This window comes from Daphnia pulicaria, chromosome 1 (assembly GCF_021234035.1).
Source record: "Daphnia pulicaria isolate SC F1-1A chromosome 1, SC_F0-13Bv2, whole genome shotgun sequence".
NCBI classification, from domain to species: domain Eukaryota; kingdom Metazoa; phylum Arthropoda; class Branchiopoda; order Diplostraca; family Daphniidae; genus Daphnia; species Daphnia pulicaria.
In genome coordinates this window covers 1567655-1581364 of record NC_060913.1, presented here as the reverse complement: position 1 = coordinate 1581364, position 13710 = coordinate 1567655, and the positions used below count along the sequence as shown (strand labels likewise).

The 13710-nt window shown below is 45.0% G+C and overlaps 14 non-coding genes across 14 annotated transcripts; 3 read left to right on the top strand and 11 right to left on the bottom strand.

The window, feature by feature from the left end:
• Positions 1-1980: 1980 nt before the first annotated feature.
• Trnav-aac lies at positions 1981-2053 on the bottom strand. The gene has a single exon. It is a non-coding gene; the product is annotated as a tRNA-Val (tRNA).
• Positions 2054-2150: 97 nt separating this feature from the next.
• On the bottom strand, positions 2151-2223 carry Trnak-cuu. The gene has a single exon. It is a non-coding gene; the product is annotated as a tRNA-Lys (tRNA).
• Positions 2224-2453: 230 nt separating this feature from the next.
• Trnav-cac lies at positions 2454-2526 on the bottom strand. Its single transcript has one exon. It is a non-coding gene; the product is annotated as a tRNA-Val (tRNA).
• A 105-nt stretch (positions 2527-2631) lies between these two features.
• On the top strand, positions 2632-2705 carry Trnan-guu. The gene has a single exon. It is a non-coding gene; the product is annotated as a tRNA-Asn (tRNA).
• A 516-nt stretch (positions 2706-3221) lies between these two features.
• Positions 3222-3294, bottom strand: Trnav-aac. The gene has a single exon. It is a non-coding gene; the product is annotated as a tRNA-Val (tRNA).
• A 97-nt stretch (positions 3295-3391) lies between these two features.
• Positions 3392-3464, bottom strand: Trnak-cuu. The gene has a single exon. It is a non-coding gene; the product is annotated as a tRNA-Lys (tRNA).
• A 230-nt stretch (positions 3465-3694) lies between these two features.
• Positions 3695-3767, bottom strand: Trnav-cac. The gene has a single exon. It is a non-coding gene; the product is annotated as a tRNA-Val (tRNA).
• Positions 3768-3872: 105 nt separating this feature from the next.
• Trnan-guu lies at positions 3873-3946 on the top strand. The gene has a single exon. It is a non-coding gene; the product is annotated as a tRNA-Asn (tRNA).
• Positions 3947-4463: 517 nt separating this feature from the next.
• Positions 4464-4536, bottom strand: Trnav-aac. Its single transcript has one exon. It is a non-coding gene; the product is annotated as a tRNA-Val (tRNA).
• Positions 4537-4633: 97 nt separating this feature from the next.
• Positions 4634-4706, bottom strand: Trnak-cuu. The gene has a single exon. It is a non-coding gene; the product is annotated as a tRNA-Lys (tRNA).
• Positions 4707-4936: 230 nt separating this feature from the next.
• Trnav-cac lies at positions 4937-5009 on the bottom strand. The gene has a single exon. It is a non-coding gene; the product is annotated as a tRNA-Val (tRNA).
• A 105-nt stretch (positions 5010-5114) lies between these two features.
• On the top strand, positions 5115-5188 carry Trnan-guu. Its single transcript has one exon. It is a non-coding gene; the product is annotated as a tRNA-Asn (tRNA).
• A 516-nt stretch (positions 5189-5704) lies between these two features.
• On the bottom strand, positions 5705-5777 carry Trnav-aac. Its single transcript has one exon. It is a non-coding gene; the product is annotated as a tRNA-Val (tRNA).
• A 97-nt stretch (positions 5778-5874) lies between these two features.
• On the bottom strand, positions 5875-5947 carry Trnak-cuu. Its single transcript has one exon. It is a non-coding gene; the product is annotated as a tRNA-Lys (tRNA).
• Positions 5948-13710: the final 7763 nt, after the last annotated feature.

The window sequence follows — 13710 nt, the reverse complement described above, 5'->3', positions numbered from 1 at the left end:
TTGGCCACATGATTGGATAACTCAAGTAGACAACTTGAAAATTCTTGGAATTACTTTTTCTTCTGAAATAAAAACAACAGTAAGAGACAATTGGCAAAGACAGTTCAACATCATACAAAATATTCTTATCACAAACACACACCGTCATTTCACTTTTTATGGTCGCGTCCTATTCATCAAACAACATGTCTTATCACAACTTGTTCATATAGCTCATGTACTCCCTTGCAACAAAACCCAAGCCCTTCTCCTCCAACAAAAATGCAACAAATTTCTTTGGGCACAACGAAGAGAGCACCCACCCCTAAATGTTTTGATCCGCCCCCGACTCCAAGGTGGACTTGGAGTCACCTTACTTTTTCAATTCTTCCAATCTCTTTTCACCCGTCAAATCTTTAAATCTTTAATCCATCCCGAGGCTATTGAGAGAGCTGCAGCCGTTTATTGGTTGGGTCCACACCTCAAGAATCTCCTTCAACAAATCATCCAGCCCAGATTTAATGCAACCCATTCATCACATCCATACTTCACCACCACACTTTCAACCATCACCGATCTACTTAAAGCTGGCATCTTCACATCGTCAACCGTATCCAATCACCGCGCCACCTACAATCACCTGATCGCTAACCTTGGGCAACCAGGGAGAACCGAAGTTGCGAAACCAGACCTCGACTGGGCTTCCATCTGGCGTTGGGTGGCCAAAATGAAAGGAACAAACGCTGAACTGGTCTGGGATTTCAACCATAATCAGCTCCCTACCAAAATGCGCCTCACAAGCCTCAGACTTTCTAGAAATGACCAATGTCCTCTATGCAATGGCGGCCAAGAAACTGATGACCATCTTATGTTACTCTGTTCCGAGAAAGTCCACATCAGTTTATGGCTTCGAATTCAACTAACGAAACTTGGATGTCAAAAACCACTCAAATCAACAATAAATGGAGACATTGGAAATGGCCCCAATAAAGAGAAAATACTGGCACTCATACAATCCTACATCATCACCGTATGGACCGCCCGCAGCCAAAACCTCACCCCAGCCATCAATGAAATACAGTCTCTCTGGTCAAGCCTCCTTCATTCAAAAAATTCTCCCCAGATGTCACCTTCCAATCCATAAATATTCCCTCTCAAAATTCTCAACAGATTTCTTCTTATCTTTATACAACATTGTTCTCTCATTACAATTATAATTTCTTGGATCCCCCCCAGATGTCGTATTGTTAAATTTTATATTTTTCACCAAAATCATTTGTCCTCTTTCAATTCCGTCTCGAAATTGGTTCTTTTTGTTTTTCTTTGTTATGTTTCTCCTTAGCCACAGCAAGTCACTTATGTCACAAATCTCGTAAATGCCCCAAGTATCTGTAAAGCAATTTAAATTTTAATCGTGACAATAAATCGTTTAAATATAAAAAAAAAAAAAACGGAAGGCTGGTGGTTCGATCCCACCCAGGGGCGCATGGTGAATGAATACTGTTGTTTTAATTCAATTTCTTCGCCTCATGACTCCATTAACCAACTAAAGGGTCCAATGAAGAGCGCACACTCGCGATATGGCTTCTTTAACTGATGACTGTTAAATCTACTCAACATTTGCAGCGTAGGGTGCACGCTCATGATGTTCTTCCTCTGTCTGGAGCTACTGTTCCAGGTTCTGGTGTAATCTATATAGATTCCCCTCCGGTGTTTATGGAATTCTTCCCCATCCAGCGCAAGTCATTTTTCATTTCCCTAAAACAACAGTCATTGACGTTTGGCTACAGAAGAAGTCTCTTCGGGGTTATAGCACCTTTTTTAACAACCACAGTCATCATTGATTTCCCCCTTTCTGTTGACTTCCTCCGGATACAGCATTGCGAATATCTTCACATTGTCATATAGTAGATTTCATTTTTAACAAGAAACATGAATGCTTGGCTTTTTCAAAAAAACAAAATGTGCTTCTTTGATAGTCTTTCTACAAATATATTGTCCTGTTTCCACCCAGGATTGAACTGAGGACCTTCAGCGTGTTAGGCCGACGTGATAACCACTACACTATGGAAACTACAATCCGCTACAGAATTATTCTGAAATGATTACAAAATACTAACGATCGTCTCCCAACTTCTAACTTTCATCTGCAATTATTTGCAAATATGTGACGCCCAACGGGGGGCTCGAACCCCCGACCCTGAGATTAAGAGTCTCATGCTCTACCGACTGAGCTAGCCAGGCTTGGCATTGCGCTCTATTCCAATGTAATGAACCAAGTCTTATTGACTACATTTTTTCCTTTCCAGTAACCGTGAGATAACTATTACTATGATTGGTTGGTTGTCTGTGTGTAGTTTCCAGATGTCTACTTGTTCTAGTCTAGTTGTCATCTAGATAAGATACATTACAAGTTATTAATTCCATTCCATTTCTTTTTCTCTTACGATTATTATTTCCTAACGTTATACTGATGCTTCCACTCAGGATCGAACTGAGGACCTTCAGCGTGTGAAGCCGACGTGATAACCTCTACACTATGGAAGCCCCACAATGTTTCTGCAATATTTTATTAGTTTTGGCCACACTAAAAAAATGTAATGTTTGGTTTGCCTGTTGAACTGGACGAGTGTGTCGTTAACCAATCAGCATGCCTCTGTGGCGCAATTGGCTAGCGCGTTCGGCTGTTAACCGGAAGGCTGGTGGTTCGATCCCACCCAGGGGCGCATGGTGAATGAATACTGTTGTTTTAATTCAATTTCTTCGCCTCATGACTCCATTAACCAACTAAAGCGTCCAATGAAGAGCGCACACTCGCGATATGGCTTCTTTAACTGATGACTGTTAAATCTACTCAACATTTGCAGCGTAGGGTGCACGCTCATGATGTTCTTCCTCTGTCCGGAGCTACTGTTCCAGGTTCTGGTGTAATCTATATAGATTCCCCTCCGGTGTTTATGGAATTCTTCCCCATCCAGCGCAAGTCATTTTTCATTTCCCTAAAACAACAGCCATTGACGTTTGGCTACAGAAGAAGTCTCTTCGGGGTTATAGCACCTTTTTCAACAACCACAGTCATCATTGATTTCCCCCTTTCTGTTGACTTCCTCCGGATACAGCATTGCGAATATCTTCACATTGTCATATTGTAGATTTCATTTTTAACAAGAAACATGAATGCTTGGCTTTTAAAAAAAAACAAAATGTGCTTCTTTGATAGTCTTTCTACAAATACATTGTCCTGTTTCCACCCAGGATTGAACTGAGGACCTTCAGCGTGTTAGGCCGACGTGATAACCACTACACTATGGAAACTACAATCCGCTACCGAATTTTTCTGAAATGATTACAAAATACTAACGATCGTCTCCCAACTTCTAACTTTCATCTGCAATTATTTGCAAATATGTGACGCCCAACGGGGGGCTCGAACCCCCGACCCTGAGATTAAGAGTCTCATGCTCTACCGACTGAGCTAGCCAGGCTTGCCATTGCGCTCTATTCCAATGTAATGAACCAAGTCTTATTGACTACATTTTTTCCTTTCCAGGAACCGTGAGATAACTATTACTATGATTGGTTGGTTGTCTGTGTGTAGTTTCCAGATGTCTACTTGTTCTAGTCTAGTTGTCATCTAGATAAGATACATTACAAGTTATTAAATCCATTCCATTTCTTTTTCTCTTACGATTATTATTTCCTAACGTTATACTGATGCTTCCACTCAGGATCGAACTGAGGACCTTCAGCGTGTGAAGCCGACGTGATAACCTCTACACTATGGAAGCCGCACAATGTTTCTGCAATATTTTATTAGTGTTGGCCACACTAAAAAAATGTAATGTTTGGTTTGCCTGTTGAACTGGACGAGTGTGTCGTTAACCAATCAGCATGCCTCTGTGGCGCAATTGGCTAGCGCGTTCGGCTGTTAACCGGAAGGCTGGTGGTTCGATCCCACCCAGGGGCGCATGGTGAATGAATACTGTTGTTTTAATTCAATTTCTTCGCCTCATGACTCCATTAACCAACTAAAGCGTCCAATGAAGAGCGCACACTCGCGATATGGCTTCTTTAACTGATGACTGTTAAATCTACTCAACATTTGCAGCGTAGGGTGCACGCTCATGATGTTCTTCCTCTGTCCGGAGCTACTGTTCCAGGTTCTGGTGTAATCTATATAGATTCCCCTCCGGTGTTTATGGAATTCTTCCCCATCCAGCGCAAGTCATTTTTCATTTCCCTAAAACAACAGCCATTGACGTTTGGCTACAGAAGAAGTCTCTTCGGGGTTATAGCACCTTTTTCAACAACCACAGTCATCATTGATTTCCCCCTTTCTGTTGACTTCCTCCGGATACAGCATTGCGAATATCTTCACATTGTCATATTGTAGATTTCATTTTTAACAAGAAACATGAATGCTTGGCTTTTAAAAAAAAAACAAAATGTGCTTCTTTGATAGTCTTTCTACAAATACATTGTCCTGTTTCCACCCAGGATTGAACTGAGTACCTTCAGCGTGTTAGGCCGACGTGATAACCACTACACTATGGAAACTACAATCCGCTACCGAATTTTTCTGAAATGATTACAAAATACTAACGATCGTCTCCCAACTTCTAACTTTCATCTGCAATTATTTGCAAATATGTGACGCCCAACGGGGGGCTCGAACCCCCGACCCTGAGATTAAGAGTCTCATGCTCTACCGACTGAGCTAGCCAGGCTTGCCATTGCGCTCTATTCCAATGTAATGAACCAAGTCTTATTGACTACATTTTTTCCTTTCCAGGAACCGTGAGATAACTATTACTATGATTGGTTGGTTGTCTGTGTGTAGTTTCCAGATGTCTACTTGTTCTAGTCTAGTTGTCATCTAGATAAGATACATTACAAGTTATTAATTCCATTCCATTTCTTTTTCTCTTACGATTATTATTTCCTAACGTTATACTGATGCTTCCACTCAGGATCGAACTGAGGACCTTCAGCGTGTGAAGCCGACGTGATAACCTCTACACTATGGAAGCCGCACAATGTTTCTGCAATATTTTATTAGTGTTGGCCACACTAAAAAAATGTAATGTTTGGTTTGCCTGTTGAACTGGACGAGTGTGTCGTTAACGAATCAGCATGCCTCTGTGGCGCAATTGGCTAGCGCGTTCGGCTGTTAACCGGAAGGCTGGTGGTTCGATCCCACCCAGGGGCGCATGGTGAATGAAAACTGTTGTTTTAATTCAATTTCTTCGCCTAATGACTCCATTAACCAACTAAAGCGTCCAATGAAGAGCGCACACTCGCGATATGGCTTCTTTAACTGATGACTGTTAAATCTACTCAACATTTGCAGCGTAGGGTGCACGCTCATGATGTTCTTCCTCTGTCCGGAGCTACTGTTCCAGGTTCTGGTGTAATCTATATAGATTCCCCTCCGGTGTTTATGGAATTCTTCCCCATCCAGCGCAAGTCATTTTTCATTTCCCTAAAACAACAGTCATTGACGTTTGGCTACAGAAGAAGTCTCTTCGGGGTTATAGCACCTTTTTCAACAACCACAGTCATCATTGATTTCCCCCTTTCTGTTGACTTCCTCCGGATACAGCATTGCGAATATCTTCACATTGTCATATTGTAGATTTCATTTTTAACAAGAAACATGAATGCTTGGCTTTTTCAAAAAAACAAAATGTGCTTCTTTGATAGTCTTTCTACAAATACATTGTCCTGTTTCCACCCAGGATTGAACTGAGGACCTTCAGCGTGTTAGGCCGACGTGATAACCACTACACTATGGAAACTACAATCCGCTACAGAATTATTCTGAAATGATTACAAAATACTAACGATCGTCTCCCAACTTCTACCTTTTATCTGCAATTATTTGCAAATATGTGACGCCCAACGGGGGGCTCGAACCCCCGACCCTGAGATTAAGAGTCTCATGCTCTACCGACTGAGCTAGCCAGGCTTGCCATTGCGCTCTATTCCAATGTAATGAACCAAGTCTTATTGACTACATTTTTTCCTTTCCAGGAACCGTGAGATAACTATTACTATGATTGGTTGGTTGTCTGTGTGTAGTTTCCAGATGTCTACTTGTTCTAGTCTAGTTGTCATCTAGATAAGATACATTACAAGTTATTAAATCCATTCCATTTCTTTTTCTCTTACGATTATTATTTCCTAACGTTATACTGATGGAAATTACACCAACATCAACTAAAAGATAGCGTGAAAAATGCAAATTTCAATCATGCGCGTTACATGGAAATGAAACGTGAGTTTCTAGCCTGGGAGCGAGAAGCATTGAGGGGATTTGCAATACGTTCACGCGTTCAAAGTATAGCCGAAGAAGACCCATCTACCTTTCATATGAACAACTCAACGAGCAATTTCCAGAAGTCTCTGATCACTCAGCTAAAAACTAATGATAACTGTAAAATTACCCAACCTGAGCAGATTAACCAAGAAATAATTGAACATTTTAGTAGAATCTTTCAGAACCAGCCCTTCCCCAATACCCAATAAGCTGGAAAATTTCTAGAAGGGATTAGAGGTGCACTTACCCGTACAAATCCTAAAAACAACGATTCGGGTTTATCAGTTGTAGCTCGTCGTTAAACGCTCAAGCGTTGAACCGAGGAGTGATAGGTTCGATCCCGCAGAGTGACAACTGTCTTGTTGCTCCGATTACAGTAGATGAAATTAACAACGCCCTTAAGGCAACTATAAAGAACAAGGCCCCGGGTACAGATGGCATTCATTTTGAGTTGTATTTAAAAATTTGGGATGTTATTGGTGTTCATTTTCTGGAAATGATAAATTGCGTTCTCGACAAAAGATAACTCCAGCCGTCGCAGGGAAGGGCACCTATTAGATTAGTCCCAAAAATCCCAAAACCGATTAAAATCACCGATTACCGACCAATCTCTTTGTTAAATACCGATTACAAGTTAATCGCGTCATAATTGGCTTTTCGTCTGAGAAAATCTCTTCAAAACTCTCTAGACTCACAAAAAAAATGTGGTGTACCCGGCCGCTATATCTTTGACAGCTTGTGTTTAATTCGAGATGTCATTGATAATACAGGTCGTAAATCAAAAGAGGTATCTTCTCTGAAACTGGCCGCAATTATGGCGTACGATTTAGAGAAAGCATATGGCCTTGTCGATCGAGACGTTCTGTGAGAAGTGATGACAGCCATGGGCTACCCCCCCCCCCTGTTTGTTGATTGGTTGAAAACGCTGTATAGTATAACTGAACTATGCCCATTGAACGGTAATGGTATAGTCGGTACTGTGGACAATGCACAATCCGTGCGACAGGGGTGCCCTCTGTCAGTCCATCTGTTCGCCCTCTATATTGAACCGCTTTTAGTTTGCTTGTCTAGGGGTATTGACGGAATTGAACACTACGGAAAACGCAATAAAGTTCGTGCATATGTAGATGATCTAGTAGTTTTTGTCTCATCAATGAAAGATGTACGTCGTGCATGCGAGATTATTCTAGAATTTTGTGCCTGAACAAATGCACGTATTAACAAGGGGAAGACAAAATTACTTGGTATAGAAACTTGGACTTTAAATAAATGTTTACAGCCCGTAGTAGTACAGTCAGTAGCGGCGTTGGCTGGGTTTCCAGAGACTAGGAGTTTGATCCCAATTAGAAGCAACTTAAATCAAACACATTCTAAACGTACTTGGCCACATGATTGGATAACTCAATAAGAAGATTTTAAAATTCTTGGTATAACTTTTTCTTCTGAAATAAAAACAACAGTAAAAAACAAATGGCAGAGACAGTTAAACATCATAAAAAATATTCTCATCACAAACACACACCGTTATTTCACTTTTTACGGTCGCGTCCTATTCATTAAACAGCATGTCTTATCACAACTTGTTCATGTAGCTCATGTACTACCTTGCAACAAAACCCAAGCCCTTCTCCTCCAACAAAAATGCAACAAATTCCTTTGGGCACAACGAAGAAAGCACCCACCCCTAAATGTTTTGATCCGCCCCCGACTTCAAGGTGGGCTTGGTGTCACCTTACTTTTTCAATTCTTCCTATCCCTTTTCACCCGTCAAATCTTCAAATCTTTAATCCATTCCGAGGCTATTGAGAGAACTGCAGCCGTTTATTGGTTGGGTACACATCTCAAGAATCTTTTCCGGTCATCGAGCTCGTTTACGGCATTAGAATCTCCCAATATAATTGCTGGTGCCTTATACTGGGCAACATAAGCCGGATGAAAGTTAGAATTTGGGAGACGATCCTGGTTGGAAACTAGGCAATTTATTTTTAGAGAGACTATCAATCAGAAGCACATTTGATTTTTTGCAAAAGCCAAGCATTCAAGTTCCTTGTAAAAATGAAATCTGCAATATGACAATGTGATGATATTTTCTCAAGGAACAGTTGGCTCCCTCGAATTGGGGGCGGAGTTAAGCTTTCCACGGATCATTTTCCACGAATAACCGGTACACGTTCCACGTTCCACGGACACGAAATACCGGGACCCACACAAGTCAGCTGTAACCAGAATAATTTTTCGTGGCTCGCAACTCTGCTTATCCCTCCACTGTTTCCAAGGTGTCTATTGTTTACCTTAAGAGCCCTAGGCATTGCGTCAAGTAGCCCTAAAAAACGTTGCAGAAGGGGTAGAAAATCGGTGAGAAGGGGTTTCACGGTCAAGAAGTTTCTGCACTGTGCTTTGTTAAATGTTAGATCTCCACAGCCAAATCTGTCAACTCTCCAGCACCATATCGTAGTTCACATTCTCGATCCATGGGGCCATCTCCATCACTGACTCCTGGCTTCGTGAAGACAGCGGTGATGATATTCTTTTTTGTTAATAAAAGATTAAAAGATTAAAATTGTTAATTGAAGATAAGAAGATATCTATGGAGAATTTCGAGAGATAATATTTGGGGTTAAGAAGGTTACGTCATGGGAAAGTTTTTTTTTAATGAAGGAGGCTTGGCCAGAGAGACTGTTTTTCGTTTATGGCTGGGGTCAGGTTTTCGCAGCGGGCAGTCCAGACGGTGATTATGTAGGTTTGGATGAGGGCCAGTATTTTCTTTTTACTGGGGCCATTTCCAACGTCTCCATTGATTGCTGATTTCAGTGGTTTTAGTAATCCGAGTTTCGTCAATGGAATACGGAGACATAAACTGATGTCAACTTTCTCTGTACAAAGTAAAATTATATAGTCGTCAGTTTCTTGGCTGGCATTGCATAGGGGGAATTGGTCGTTGTTTGAAAGTTTGAGACATTTGAGACGCATTTTGGTGGGGAGGTGGTTATGGTTAAAATTCCAGACCAGTTCGTAATTTATTCCTTTGATTTTTGCCACTCAACGCCGAATAGAAGCCCAGTAAAGGTCCGGTTTCGCAATCTCTGTTCTCCCTGGTTGCCCAATGTTAGCGATCAGGTGATTGTAGCTTGCGTGGTAATTGTATACAGTTGAAGATGTTAAAATAATTGCTTTAAGTAGATGTGTTTTGGTTGAAAGTGAGGTAGTGGAGCATGGATGCGATGAATGGGTTGCATTAAACCTAGGTTGAATGACTTATGGAAGGAGATTCTTGAGATGTGACCCCAACCAATAAACAGCTGCAGTTCTCTCCATAGCCTCATAATGGATGAAAGATCTGAAAATTTGGTGGGTGAAAAGGGACTGAAAGAATTGAAAAAAGTAAAGTGACATCTAATCTTTAAGCAGGGGGCAGATCAAAACATTAAGGGGTAGGTGCTCTCTTTGTTGTGCCCAAAAGAATTTGTTACATTTTGTTGGAGGAGAAGGACATGAGTTTTCTGCAAGGGAGTACGTGAGCTTTATTAGCCAGTGCGAATATGTCAACTATCCAACACCATATCGTGTTTTAAATCTCGATCTAGCCTCCATCACTGAGTCCTGGCTTCGTAAAGGCAGCGGTGATTTGTTAATAAAAGATTAAAAGATTGAAATTGTTAATTGAAGATAAGAAGATATCTGTGGAAAATTTTGAGAAAGAATATTTGGGGTTTAGAAGGTTACGTCTGGGGAGAGTTTTTTTTTATGAAGGAGGCTTTGCCAGAGAGACTGTATTTCGTTTATTGCTGAGGTGAGGTTTTCGCTGCGGGCAGTCCAGACGGTGATTATGTAGGATTGGATGAGGGCCAGTATTTTCTTTTTACTGGGGCCATTTCCAACGTCTCCATTGATTGCTGATTTCAGTGGTTTTAGACATCCGAGTTTTGTCAATAGAATACGGAGCCATAAACTGATGTCAACTTTCTCTGTACAAAGTAAAATTATATAGTCGTCAGTTTCTTGGCTGGCATTGCATAGGGGGAATTGGTCGTTGTTTGAAAGTTTGAGACTTTTGAGACGCATTTTGGTGGGGAGCTGGTTATGGTTAAAATTCCAGACCAGTTCGGCGTTTATTTCTTTGATTTTGGCCACTCACCGCCGAATAGAAGCCCAGTCAAGGTCCGGTTTCGCAATCTCTGTTCTCCCTGGTTGCCCAATGTTAGCGATCAGGTGATTGTAGCTTGCGTGGTAATTGAATACAGTTGAAGATGTGAAAATGCTTGCTTTAAGTAGATGTGTTTTGGTTGAAAGTGAGGTAGTGGAGCATGGATGCGATGAATGGGTTGCATTAAACCTAGGTTGAATGACTTATGGAAGGAGATTCTTGAGATGTGACCCCAACCAATAAACAGCTGCAGTTCTCTCCATAGCCTCATAATGGATGAAAGATCTGAAAATTTGGCGGGTGAAAAGGGAGTGAAAAAAATTTAAAAAGTAACGTGACATCTAATGTTGAATCTGATGGCAGATCAGTAGTAGGTGCTCTCTTTGTTGTGCCAATAGGAATTTGTTGCATTTTGTTGGAGGAGAAGGACTTGAGTTTTGTTGCGAGGGAGTACGTGAACTTTATGAAAAAGTTGTGGATAAAACATGTTGTTTGGTGAATAGAACGCCACCATAAAAAGTGAAATAACGGTGTGTGTTTTTGATGAGATCATTTTGGATAATGTTGAACTGTCTTTTTCAATTATCTTAAATGGTGGTTTTTGTTTCAGAAGAAAAAGTAATTCCAAGGAGCCAGTGCAGCAAGCCAGTGCAGCAAGCCAGTGCAGCAAGGCAAGCCAGTGCAGCAAGCCAGTGCAGCAAGCCAGTGCAGCAAGGCAAGCCAGTGCAGCAAGCCAGTGCAGCAAGCCAGTGCAGCAAGGCAAGCCAGTGCAGCAAGCCAGTGCAGCAAGCCAGTGCAGCAAGCCAGTGCAGCAAGCCAGTGCAGCAAGCCAGTGCAGCAAGCCAGTGCAGCAAGCCAGTGCAGCAAGGCAAGCCAGTGCAGCAAGCCAGTGCATCAAGCCAGTGCAGCAAGGCAAGCCAGTGCAGCAAGCCAGTGCAGCAAGCCAGTGCAGCAAGCCAGTGCAGCAAGCCAGTGCAGCAAGGCAAGCCAGTGCAGCAAGCCAGTGCAGCAAGCCAGTGCAGCAAGCCAGTGCAGCAAGCCAGTGCAGCAAGGCAAGCCAGTGCAGCAAGCCAGTGCAGCAAGCCAGTGCAGCAAGCCAGTGCAGCAAGCCAGTGCAGCAAGGCAAGCCAGTGCAGCAAGCCAGTGCAGCAAGCCAGTGCAGCAAGCCAGTGCAGCAAGGCAAGCCAGTGCAGCAAGCCAGTGCAGCAAGGCAAGCCAGTGCAGCAAGCCAGTGCAGCAAGGCAAGCCAGTGCAGCAAGCCAGTGCAGCAAGGCAAGCCAGTGCAGCAAGCCAGTGCAGCAAGGCAAGCCAGTGCAGCAAGGCAAGCCAGTGCAGCAAGCCAGTGCAGCAAGGCAAGCCAGTGCAGCAAGCCAGTGCAGCAAGGCAAGCCAGTGCAGCAAGCCAGTGCAGCAAGGCAAGCCAGTGCAGCAAGCCAGTGCAGCAAGGCAAGCCAGTGCAGCAAGGCAAGCCAGTGCAGCAAGCCAGTGCAGCAAGGCAAGCCAGTGCAGCAAGCCAGTGCAGCAAGGCAAGCCAGTGCAGCAAGGCAAGCCAGTGCAGCAAGCCAGTGCAGCAAGGCAAGCCAGTGCAGCAAGCCAGTGCAGCAAGGCAAGCCAGTGCAGCAAGCCAGTGCAGCAAGGCAAGCCAGTGCAGCAAGCCAGTGCAGCAAGGCAAGCCAGTGCAGCAAGCCAGTGCAGCAAGGCAAGCCAGTGCAGCAAGCCAGTGCAGCAAGGCAAGCCAGTGCAGCAAGCCAGTGCAGCAAGGCAAGCCAGTGCAGCAAGCCAGTGCAGCAAGGCAAGCCAGTGCAGCAAGCCAGTGCAGCAAGGCAAGCCAGTGCAGCAAGCCACTGCAGCAAGCCAGTGCAGCAAGCCAGTGCAGCAAGCCAGTGCAGCAAGCCAGTGCAGCAAGCCAGTGCAGCAAGCCAGTGCAGCAAGCCAGTGCAGCAAGGCAAGCCAGTGCAGCAAGCCAGTGCAGCAAGCCAGTGCAGCAAGCCAGTGCAGCAAGCCAGTGCAGCAAGCCAGTGCAGCAAGCCAGTGCAGCAAGGCAAGCCAGTGCAGCAAGCCAGTGCAGCAAGCCAGTGCAGCAAGGCAAGCCAGTGCAGCAAGCCAGTGCAGCAAGCCAGTGCAGCAAGCCAGTGCAGCAAGCCAGTGCAGCAAGGCAAGCCAGTGCAGCAAGCCAGTGCAGCAAGCCAGTGCAGCAAGCCAGTGCAGCAAGCCAGTGCAGCAAGGCAAGCCAGTGCAGCAAGCCAGTGCAGCAAGCCAGTGCAGCAAGCCAGTGCAGCAAGCCAGTGCAGCAAGGCAAGCCAGTGCAGCAAGCCAGTGCAGCAAGCCAGTGCAGCAAGCCAGTGCAGCAAGGCAAGCCAGTGCAGCAAGCCAGTGCAGCAAGCCAGTGCAGCAAGCCAGTGCAGCAAGCCAGTGCAGCAAGGCAAGCCAGTGCAGCAAGCCAGTGCAGCAAGCCAGTGCAGCAAGCCAGTGCAGCAAGGCAAGCCAGTGCAGCAAGCCAGTGCAGCAAGCCAGTGCAGCAAGCCAGTGCAGCAAGGCAAGCCAGTGCAGCAAGCCAGTGCAGCAAGCCAGTGCAGCAAGCCAGTGCAGCAAGCCAGTGCAGCAAGGCAAGCCAGTGCAGCAAGCCAGTGCAGCAAGCCAGTGCAGCAAGCCAGTGCAGCAAGGCAAGCCAGTGCAGCAAGCCAGTGCAGCAAGCCAGTGCAGCAAGCCAGTGCAGCAAGCCAGTGCAGCAAGGCAAGCCAGTGCAGCAAGCCAGTGCAGCAAGCCAGTGCAGCAAGCCAGTGCAGCAAGCCAGTGCAGCAAGGCAAGCCAGTGCAGCAAGCCAGTGCAGCAAGCCAGTGCAGCAAGCCAGTGCAGCAAGGCAAGCCGGTGCAGCAAGCCAGTGCAGCAAACCAGTGCAGCAAGCCAGTGCAGCAAGCCAGTGCAGCAAGGCAAGCCAGTGCAGCAAGCCAGTGCAGCAAGCCAGTGCAGCAAGGCAAGCCAGTGCAGCAAGCCAGTGCAGCAAGCCAGTGCAGCAAGCCAGTGCAGCAAGCCAGTGCAGCAAGGCAAGCCAGTGCAGCAAGCCAGTGCAGCAAGCCAGTGCAGCAAGCCAGTGCAGCAAGCCGGTGCAGCAAGGCAAGCCAGTGCAGCAAGCCAGTGCAGCAAGCCAGTGCAGCAAGCCAGTGCAGCAAGCCAGTGCAGCAAGGCATGCCAGTGCAGCAAGCCAATGCAGCAAGCCAGTGCAGCAAGCCAGTGCAGCAAGCCAGTGCAGCAAGGCAAGCCAGTGCAGC